Source organism: Rhincodon typus, chromosome 21 (assembly GCF_021869965.1).
Source record: "Rhincodon typus isolate 14 chromosome 21, sRhiTyp1.1, whole genome shotgun sequence".
Classification (NCBI taxonomy): Eukaryota; Metazoa; Chordata; class Chondrichthyes; order Orectolobiformes; family Rhincodontidae; genus Rhincodon; species Rhincodon typus.
This window is the reverse complement of record NC_063352.1, coordinates 8,554,556-8,566,232: the sequence shown is the minus strand read 5'-3', so window position 1 is coordinate 8,566,232 and position 11,677 is coordinate 8,554,556. Positions and strand designations below refer to the sequence as shown.

General features: G+C 42.3%; 1 protein-coding gene across 1 annotated transcript in view; it reads left to right on the top strand.

Annotated features, from left to right (window-relative positions):
- Positions 1–11,677, top strand: part of LOC109922346 (protein CLEC16A-like) — a 74,597-nt gene that overhangs the window by 30,789 nt on the left and 32,131 nt on the right. The gene's annotated exons all lie outside the window — the stretch shown is intronic.

Genomic DNA, 11,677 nt, shown 5'->3' with positions numbered 1-11,677 from the left:
TTGACCTGTCTGTCTCCTCTCCACCTATCTTCTCCTCTATCCATCTTCTATCTGCCTCCCCCTCTCTCCCTATTTATTTCAGAACCCCCTTCTCCTCCCCTATTTCTGAAGAAGGGTCCAGACCCGAAACGTCAGCCTTCCTGCTCCTCTGATGCTGCTTGGCCTGCTGTGTTCATCCAGCTCTACGCCTTGTTATCTCAGATTCTCCAGCATCTGCAGTTCCTACTATCCTATGCATCCATCTGTTTTTTGAAAGCGCTGTCCCCATCACAAACTTCAGATGTTTGGTTTTTAATTGCAGAAATTACGTTACCTCAGGCAAGGTTAAGCAAGTGGGACAGTCATGGTAACCCCAGCTAGTGTGGGAAATGAACCCATGTTCTTGACGTCACTCTGAATCTCAAATCAGCAGTCTAATCAACTGAGCTAGCCGACCCTGAATTTTGCAGAGGGAGTGAAACACAAAGTCAGTGTGGATGCAAATTCAGAGTTAAGCTGGGGATTAACTGCTGGGCTGTTTCAGCAATTAAATGACATTCCACAATATGAAGAACAGTCAGGTGAACATTTAAGAGAAATGAAGATCCCATTTGAGAGATGAGCAGAACACTGACGTTGTGTTTCTACCTACATCAAAGGAACTGGCAGTTCAAGAAGGCAGCTGGGGATGGGCAATAAATTTTGCCCTAGCCAGTGATGCCCACATTCCAGGAGTTAATGTTTTTAAAAACAAAATGTACAGGGCAAACCGGCTCGTAAACAGCGCATTGGGCCACCTACATTTCATCTGCCACACTACCAGGTATTGCGTTCCATACACTAACTACTTGCTGAGTTGGGGGAAGAAAAATTCTCACATCACCCTTACTTCTGTTGCACATCAATTTAAATGTATGCCCTCGATCACTTTAACAAACAGTATCTCCCTATCAACTCCATTCAGCTCACTTGTGATTTTGTAAACCTCTGTCAAATCTCTCGGTTGCCTCCTCTACCAGGAGAGCAGTTCCAACGACTTCAAACTGTCCTCATAACTGAAGTTTCTCATTTCTGGAACCGTACCTGTGCATTGTTTCTGACGCATTCCCATCTTTCCCATTATAGATCATAGATCATGGAATCCCTACAGTGTGGAAACAGGCCCTTCGGCCCAACAAGTCCACACCGACCCTCAGAGCATCTCACCCAGACCCATCCCCCTATAACACACCTAATCTACGCATCCCTGTACACTATGGGGCAATTTAGCATGGCAAATCCACTTAGCCTGCACATCTTTGGACTGTGGGAGGAAACCGGAGCACCCGGAGGAAATCCACGCAGACGTGGGAAGGTGCAAACTCTGGCACTCGTAACTATACGCAATAGTCCAACAGTGATCTATGCTCTTGTACTCCCCTATGCCCCTATTAATAAAACTGAGAATGCAGTATGCTTTATTAACTGCTCACTCCACTTGTCCTGCCAACTTCAATGATCTGTGTACGTATACATGAAATCCCTATTCTCCTGTACCACCTCTCCCTTATATTAGCTTCAAATGTGCTTCTAACTGAAATGCATCACCTCACACTTCTCTGCATTGAGCCTCATCTGCCACCTGTCCGCCTATTCCACCAACTTGTCAATATCATTTTGGAGTTCCACACTGTCTTCCTCACAGTTTATAATTCTTACAAGTTTAGTGTCATTTGCAATAATTTGAAATTGTTCCCTGCATGCCAAGATCCATGTTATTAATGTACATCAGGAAAAGCAAGGGTCCCAATTTTGACCCCTAGGGAGCTCTTCTAGAAAGGTCCTTGAAGCCTGAAAAATATCATTTGACCATCATTCTCTATTTCCTATTGGTCAGACAATTTTGTATCCATTTCGCTCTCTGCTACCATGACCTAGAACATTCGTGACAAGTCTGTTGTGTGGCACTGTATCAAATGCCGTCTAGAAATCCTTGCATTATCACATCAACAGCATTACCCTTGTCGAGTCTTTCTGTTACTTCTTCAAGAGAAAACTCCAGTAAGTTAGTTAAAGTTAATCAGAAATCCATGCTGATTTTTCCTAATGAACATGCCTTTTTCCTTGTGACTACTAACTCACTCGCAAATAATGGTTTCTAGAAGCTTCAAATTCATGGAATGTGGGCATCTTGGGCCAGGCTATTATTTACTGTTCCATCCCTAATTGCTCTGCAGAAAGTAGTGATGAGCTTCCTTCTAAAGCTACTGCAGTCCACATAGTGTAGGTACATCTGTTAAAAGTAATGCTGTTAGAGAGTGAGTTCCAGGATTTTGACCAAGTGATGGAACGACTATATGGTTCCAAGTCAAGATTGTTTTTCGTTTGGAGGGGAACTTTGAGGTGATGGTTTCTGCTGCCCTTATCCTTGTAGATGGTAAAGATCACTGATTTGGAAGATGATGTTAAAGAATTCTTGGTGATTTTCTGCAGTGCATCTTGTGGTTGCTACACACTACTGTGGTGAATGGGGTTACCAATCAAATAATGTCAAACTTCTAAATGCTGTTGGAACTACACCCATCCAAGCAAGTCGAGTGTATTTGATCATACTCCTGACTTGTGCTTTGTTGAGTCTAGAGGTGAGTTACTCGTCACAGAACTCCCAGCCTCTGACCTGCTCTTATATCAACATTATTTAGTTCAGTTTCTGGTCAATGGTAACCCCCAGGATGCTAATAGTGGGGGCTTCAGTGAAGGTAATACGATTTACCAGTAACTATGTTAGTGTTTTAAGACACATGTATGTTGCTTGAAGCAAGCTGTGCTGTTTTAATGTCTTTCTTGTTTTTTCACTTCCTTACACAAACATTTTAACTGCTTTCTGCATAGCAAATTTCATAAATTAACTTTTCTAGTTATTTTTTATTGGGTTGGAATTACTTTGTGAGTATTTCTTTCTTTTTTGTCTAGCCTGTGGTTTATAGCCAATTCTAAAGTTATTTGCAAAATATGGCATCGGCTTTTTATTCAGAATCCCAGACATTTGGTTGTTAAAGTAAGACTAATTTGGAAGTCGTCTTGCAATTCCTTCATGTAATAGGTTTATTTATTAAGTAGGCTGACTAAAGTGGAATGCTGCTTTCACTAGACTTTATTTATGTAACAGCAAATTAGCAGCTTTGGTCAGATTTTGCAACATCTTGACTCATTGCACCTGAAAGAACTGTTGCTCAGTGACTTTGTTTTGTTATGATCCCAGCTGATGTTACCACTGGGCATGTCTGATCCCGTAATGAAATCTAGCTTGACAGATGCAACATGTTTACTTTTTATTTAATGTGGTAGCTATCACTTAAACTTGGGCACCCAGGGCCCCAGATTCTGTTTAACAATAAAACACAAGTAAATTACACAGAAGGAAAAAAGCCCACGCTATCTGAGCAGTTTGAAAGATTTTTAAACACACACAGCAAAGCAAAGTTTCATCTATTCCCCAATACTATCACATTACAGTTCAACTTTACTGCTTTTCCCCAGTTCTATCATGGGAACTGTGATGTTTTTATATCGATACTTACAACATGAGTGTTAGACTTTCTCAACCCTTTAATACTCCACCGATTTTCAATCAAACATTCCAGGCCTGGAAGCTTCACAAGCTGAATGGCAAGGCCGATGTAACTGAGCTTCCCTGAACTGCCCCAGTATCCTTTCTAGGTGACCAACTATGTTTGCTTTTGACCCCAGGCAAGTCTTGACGAAGACGGCCCTAACAAGCTTTTAATCTCTGGGTTTTCTAAACTGCAGTCCATCTTTGATCATTTTTGCTAATCATTCTTGCCATTAGGAGTTGCTGATTGGACCAGATTGCCCTTGAGAAGGTGGCAGTAAGGTTCCTCTTTGCAGTCTGTTTAGTGTAGGTCGACCCACAATGTGTGAGGGAGTACTTCCACAACTTTGACACTGCAACAGTGAAGGAATGATAGTTGTCAGGATGGCGAGCAGCTTGGAGGGAGACTCTCAGGTAGTGGTATTCCCATTTATCTGCTGCACTGTTCTTCTGGATGGTGTGGTTGTGAATTTGCAAGGAGCAGTCTAAGGAGGTTTGGCGAATTTCCTGAAGAACTCCTGTCGTGTTGTCCCAGGACGAAGGTGATTGACTTCCAACAATCTCGGCCATCTTCCTCTGTGCTGTGTATGACCCCTAACAAGTGGAGAGATTTCCCACCCCCGCCATTCCCGTTGACCTTAGTTTTGCTAGGACTCCTTGATGCCTTGCTTCATCAAATGCATCAAACACCCACAATCATCTCTGGAGTTCAACACTTTTGTCCATGTTTGGTCCAACATTTGGCTGAGGCACCTTGAGCAGCTCACTACAAAGAGGCAGGAAAAATAATGAGAGTGGTAGTGATAGGAAATTTTATTGCAAGGGAAACCAATCAATATTTCTATGACCACAAACATGACATAAGTTGTTATATTGCCTCCTGCTGACTGGATCAAGGATGTCATCGAGCAGTTGCAGGATGTTTTGAAGGGAGTAGGAAAACAGTAACAAAACAAAAGTAATGAGGTCCTGCATGCAACAAATAGAGACCAAGGAAATAAATTGTAAAGCAGGACCTCCGATAGTAATGAGACAAAAACTGCAGATGCTGGAATCCAAGGTAGACAAACAGGAAGAACACAGCAGGCCAGGCAGCATCTGGAGGAATGGGGCAGTCAATGTTTTGGGTATTACCCTTCTTCAAGACTCCGATTGTAAGCTCAGGTTTGTTCCTTCTGCCATATGCTTGTGAGATCAGAAATAGGACAAAAGACTGTTAGAATGTGTATCTGGAGGGGTGATGTTAAATTCTTGTGACATTGGGACAATACTGGGGCAGATGTGTTCTGGACATGGTGGACGAGTTTCACCTTATCTGATAAAACATTGGTAGGTTTACACTAGAATGGCAAGGGGGTTGGGGACCAGAGCGGGAAAACAAACAAGGAAGTGAAATGTAGAAAAGTAGAAAATTGGAAGATAGAGGAAACCAGGGATAGCAGCAAATAGAGCGGCAGTGCAAAAAAGGCTTTTTTTTTAAGAGAAGTGTCTAAAGGTACTGTATCTCAATGCAGGAGCATTTGCAAAAAAAAAGACGAATTAACAGCATGAATAGCTGTGGATGGATTTGATAAAATTGACTACAGAGGCATAGCTTCAATCCAGGCCATCTTGGGAACTGATCATACAAGGGTATTCCATCTTTAGGAAGGACAGACAAAATGTAAAGGAGCTGGCATGGAAGTGTTGGTTTTATAAAAAAAAAAAATCCTGGAATTCCCACCCAAAGAGCACTGTGGGTCAACCTACAAGAGGTGGACTACAGTGGTTCAAGAAGGCAGCTCAGTGCCCCCTTAGCAAGGGCAAGTAGGGACGGGCAATAAACGCTGCTAGCCAACAATGTCCACATCTCATGACTTGATCTTCTCTTGGAAAATAAGGCAGGGCAAGTGACTGAAGTGCTAGTAGGGGAGCACTTTAGGATCAGTGATCATAATTCTATTCATTTAAAGTGTTATGGAAAAGGATAGACCTTGTCAGAAAGTTAAAGTTCTACATTGGAATAAGGCCAATTTTGATGTATAAAACAGGAGCTTTCAAAAGTTGATTACATTAGATTGTTCACAGGTAAAGGAACAACTGGCAAGTGGAAAGCTTTCAAAAGTGAGATAACAAGTGTTCAAAGACTATGTTCCTGTTAGAGTGAAGGGGAAAGCTGGTAGAGGTAGGGAACAGTGGATGAATAGATAAATTGAGGCTCTGGTCATGAATAAGGATGCATATAGAAGGTATAGTCAACTGGAATCAAGTGAATCCCTTGAGTATAAGGGGAGGAGGGGCATTCTTAAGAGGGAAATCAGGAGAGCAGAAAGGGGATATGAGATGGCCTTGGTAGATAAGGTTAAGGATAATCAAACAAGTTTTTACAAGTTTATTAAGGGCAAAGAGCAGCTAGGAAGAGAATAGTGCCCCTTAAAAATCAACGAGGTCGTCAATGTTTAGAGCCACAGGTGTTGAGAGAGATGCTAAATGAATATTTTGCTTCAATATTTACTGTTGAGAAAGACATGGAAGCGAGGGAACTTGGGGAAATAAATATTGATGTCTTGAAAACAGTCCACATTACAGAAGAGCAAGTGCTGGAGATTTTAAAAAGCATAAAGGTAGATAAATCTAGAGTTCTGAAGGAGAGTCACTGGACCCGAAACATTAAATCTGATTTCTTGCCACAGGGAGGCATGGTGGCTCGGTGGTTAGCACTGCTACCTCTCAGCGCCAGTGACCTGGGTTTGATTCCACCCTCGGGTGTCTGAGTGGAATTTGCATGTTCTCCCCGTATCTGCATGGGTTTTTACCAGGTGCTCCACTTTCCTCCCACGGTCCAGAGATGTGCAGGTTAGGTGGGTTGGCCATGCTAAATTATCCATAGTGTTCAGGGATGTGTGAGTTTGATGATCAGCCATGAGAAATGCAGGGTTACAGGGATTGGGGGGTAGGGGGGAATGTGTCTGGGTGGGATGTTCTTCAGAGGGTCAGTGCAGACTTGTTGGTTCAAAATGACCTGTTTCCACACTGTAAGGATTCAGTGGAGATACTGCTAGACCTGCTGAGATTTTCTAGCAGTTTCTGTCTTTGTTTCAGATTTCCAGCATTCACAGTTCTTTATTTGTTTTGATAAATCTCTGGAACCTTATCAAGTATACGCTAGGATATTATGTGAAGCTAGGGAAGAAACTGCAGGGCCTCAGCAGAGTTATCTACAGCCATGGTGAATTGCCAGAGGACTGGAGAGTGGCTAATGTTGTGCCTTTATTTAAGAAAGGCTACAAGGAGAAGCCTGGGAACCATAGACTAGTGAGTCTGATGTCAGTGGTGGATAAATTGTTGGAGGGGATTCCGAGAGACGGAATTTACAAGTATTTGGAGAAGCAAGGACTGATTAGGGATAGTCAGCATGACTTTTTGCGTGGGAAATCATGTCTCATAAACTTGATTGAGTTTTTTGAGGAGGTGACCAAGAAGACAGATGAGAACAGAGTGATAGACATTGTCTACATGGGCTTTCTTAAGGCCTTTGACAAGGTTCCACACGGTAGATTGGTTAGTAAAATTAGATCACATGGGATACAGGGAGAGCATGCAAATTGGATACAAAATTGACTTGACGATAGGAGACAGAGGAGAGTGTTAAGTGAGTTGTTTTTTGGACTGGAGGCACGTGACTAGTGCTGTTCCCCAGAGATCGCTGCTTGCTCCACTGTTGTTCGTCATTTATATAAATGATTCGGATGAGAATAGAGGAAGCATGGGTTTGCAAATGACACCAAAATTGGTGTTTATAGTAGATAGTGAGGATCGTTTCTAAGATTACAAAGGGATCTTGATCATTTGGGCCAATGGACTGAGGAGTGGCAGATGGAGTTGAATTTAGATAAATGCGAGGTGTCGCATTTTGGTGAGACGAACAAAAGCGGGACTTACAGTTAATGGTAGGGTCTTGGTGAGTGTTGTAGAACAGAGAGACCCAGGGGTACATAATTCTTTGAAATTTGCATCACACATTTTTAGTGGAGTTGCTAGTTTATACTTGCACTTTTGCTGTGTAAAAATTGGTATAATAAACTTCATAGTGTGTATAGCCCTGCTTAAGAGTTGATAATTTCAAATTCTGGCAGGAATCTTCAACATAATACCAAAATGCAAAAACAGTTACTAAACATTGTTCCTTAATTGCTAAGAAGCTTTCAGTTTAATTTTTAAGGAATTCTACCTACGTGTTTTCATCCTTTTAAACTCGAGCTGTTTTATCTGCAGCAAAACGTTTCTTGACCTTTCTTTAAAATTTTGGAGTAAGCATGGACTAATTTTGTAGCCTGGGATCATCTTTTAAATGTTTAATTTGTTTTCTACTTGCACATGAATCTAAATATTTGAAATGCATTTGAGGCCATTCTACTTCATGATGACTCTGCTTGTAGCAGGAGAACATTGCATTGTAACCTAGAGCTATGAACGTACTTATAGGGAGATTGATGTGAGTTTAAAGGTGGGAGGAGCAAAATACATTTAGTCTCTGGGATTTTGCGAAATTGCCGAGTGGAAGACCAGGGTTTTCTTTGTTTGTGATGTTCACGATTGGGTCATTGTCCTTTCCTAGCTATGAGCAAATTACCACACTGGTTTGTTTCGTCCTTCAGTGACGTGGATTTTTTTTCAACGGAGCATTCTGAATTCAGATGGACAGGACCCAGATTTGTTTGTTTTTGTTTGTTTGGTTCTGAAGTTTCAAAGTGTAAACTTCGCCTGTTGAGATTGCCATGTTGCTTTGCCCCAAAGATGGAGGCTGCATTCTATTACAAATAGAGGTGTGTTCTTGCAGTTAGCAGAAAGAACACAGCCAGCCAGCTTGCACTCTGCAAGGTATTCTAGCTTTCCAGTGAGCAGTCTAAAGAACCATTTTGCTCACACTCGGGATTTATAATCCACTTGTGGCCTCCATAGTGGTTAAATGGGAGGCCATGCCCAGAGCTTTTGTAGAATGTTTTGCTGCAACATTTTTCTCAGGAGCCTTGTTTAAATAGACACAGAATCTGCCAGCAGAAAGCTGGCTTGCTTACAAAGTGATGTAGGATTTCATTGCAAATGGAGTAGATTCCCCACACATTTACTGAATTGATTAATTCACCACTCTCATCATGGTGTAGATTTCACATGCATTACTTTTGTGTAAAGCGGACAAATAAAAAGGAGTTCACGTACACGCTGAAGTCGACTGAGGAGTTATATAGTCATTCTTCCAAGTTAGGAAATTGTAAAAACTGTATGAAGGCATTGCTTGAGTACGAGATTATCTGGCCCCCTGCCATTACTTGGACCTCTGTTTTGGCTTGTGAAATTATTTCTCAACTTAACTGCTACATGGGAAATTTCATTGGACTGAATAATTTGATCTTGGAAAAACAAGAAAACCCAGTCTGTCTCAATCCTACTTCGGTCCATCCCTGATGAAAGCAGTGATAATAGTTGAGGAGAAATTTGTGGCTGAAGCTATTCTCTCTGGCTTGAAGTAGAAAATGCAAGATAAGTCAATGTAAAGTGAGAGGTGTATTCATTTGTTCGACTGTTTTGCTGGCCTGCTATACACCTACTGTGGGAAGGTTATTAGAATCTTATAAGGACAGTGACTGAGCAGCAAGAGAAATTTAAGATCATTAGAGCCAAAAGCAGTTTGTAGATGATAGATAATGTTCGACAAACCTAATTAAAATTTTGAGCAGTAACTAAAGTAATAAACTAGGAAAGGTGTATAGATATAGCTGCTTTTGATTATAAATCAATAAATTACATAAACAAACAAGGCTTGTACTTCCTGGAGTACAGAAGGTAGAGGACTGATTTAATTGAGGTTTCTATTTAGGATCTTAGAAAAAAATGATTTGCCAGAGATGTTTCTCTTGGTGGTGGAGCTGAGCACGAGGATAACTATTGAAAGCTATTACTAAGGTTTCACATAAAATACTGTTAGCTAACGATGAAGTAAGTGCAATTGAAAGCAGATTATGGAAAAGGCTGAGTGGTAGAATACAAAATACAGTTTGTGGATATGTACTCAAATCTGAAGAAAGTGACAACTGGTGTGCATTTTGTGACCTTTTTATTTTAAAACGTTATGCTTCAATAAAAGGAAATCGAGGCAAAGTTAACTTAATGCCGAGTTTACATATACAAACTAAATAAGAGGTCCGGGAAATAATTTTTATCTGATTACTGTTACCGTTACTATTTTAGTGTGTCTCTTTCTCCGGAAAGAGCCAATTGTTAAAATGCACACTAATTCATGGAAAATAGATGGTGAATGATTCAGGAACTAGCTGAGACCAGATGAAGAGCAACCCTTTGTGTTGTTCCTCTGAATTCTATGTCCTGACTCTTATGTTCATATTAATCTTAAAATGTAAAGATAAACAATTAAAGGGCAGCATTTCTCTTGCTGCAGTTGATTTGAAATGGCTTGGTGAACATTTAGGAGGAGACATTGAACACTGCTATGAGCTAGGTACAGGAATTTATCTTGACACCAGGATAAACCTAAAACTTGAAATATGAGCCCTGGGCCTAATTTTTCTGATAGCAGGAAACTGGATACCCACCCAGAGGCAGCTGGTACCTGTGCAGGCCTTGGGCGTTAGCCTCTGATAAGTCCCACAGAAGTGATAGGAGCAGGCCACGATTGACAATCTTGCACATGGCAAGTTAGGTGAGTATCCTGCTCCTTGCAGCTTCACAGGAAAGTTTTTTTTTATACCTTAACTTACAATTGTGACCGTGAGAGTCACTGGTGAACCCTGAATGGGAAGGTCTGCTGCCTGCTCATAATTGACTGATTTGAAATAAGGACTTTTTGCAAACCTCAGGCAAACATATTCAAGGGGTTCAAGCATTGCTTTAGCTGACTTTTGAGACATCTTACAAAATGAGTCACGACTTTAATATTATGTCCAGCTCCTCTGTAGATTGGGTGCAGGGTATCTAGGTTGACACTTGTTTTATGCCCTTAAAATTGGTGCAAAGCATGCCCATTTCTAATCTTTGTGTGTTAATCTGCATCAGTGAAGTTCACTTGACCATGTTGGCTTTTGTATTAGCTGAAGTGTTGTATTGGGATGATATCTTGTGCTATACTGTAGAAAGAAGTTGATGCAAAATGTAAAACACTTGCATATAAAAGCAGAGATAACAAGGTGTACAGCTGGATGAACACAGCAGGCCAAGCAGCATCAGAGGAGCAGGAAAGCTGATGTTTCGGGTCTGGACCCTTCTTCAGGACTGGGGCAGGGGAAGGGGATTCTGAAATAAATAGGGAGAGGAGGGGAGGCAGATGGAAGATGGATAAAGGAGCAGATAGGTGGAGAGGAGACGGACAGGTCAAGGAGGCGGGGATGGAGCCAGTAAAGGTGAGTGTAGGTGGGGAGTTAGGGTGGGGGTTGGTCAGTCCAGGGAAGATGGACAGGTCATGGAAGCAGGGATGAGGCTGGTGGGTAGGAGGGTGGGGGTGGGGGTTGAGATGGGAGGAGTGGATAGTTGGGAGAAAGGATGGACAGGTTAGGGAGGTGGGGACGAGCTGGGCTGGTTTTGAGATGTGATCGGGGTTGGGGAGATTTTGAAGCTTGTGAAGTCCACATTGATACCATTGGGCTGCAGGGTTCCCAAGCGAAACACAAGGTGCTGTTCCTGCAACCATCGGGTGGCATCGTTGTGGCACTAGAGGAGGTCCAGGAAATGGGAGGGGGAGTTGAGGTGGTTCGCGACTGCGAGGTGTTGTCGTTTGTCGCGAAACGAGAGTAGGTGCTCCTCAAAGCAGACTGTACTTCCCAGTCGCGAACAACTTCAACTCCCCCTCCCACTCCTTGGATGACATGTCCATCCTGGGCCGCCTCCAGTGCCACAACGATGCCACCCGAAGGTTGCAGGAACAGCACCTCATATTTCACTTTGATACCATTGGGCCGCAGGGTTCCCACGTGGACTTCACAAGCTTCAAAATCTCCCCACCCCTGACCGCATCTCAAAACCAGCCCAGCTCGTCCCCGCCTCCCTAACCTGTCCGTCCTTTCTTCCAACTATCCACTCCTCCCACCTCAAATCCCCCCCCCCCCCCCCCCCCCC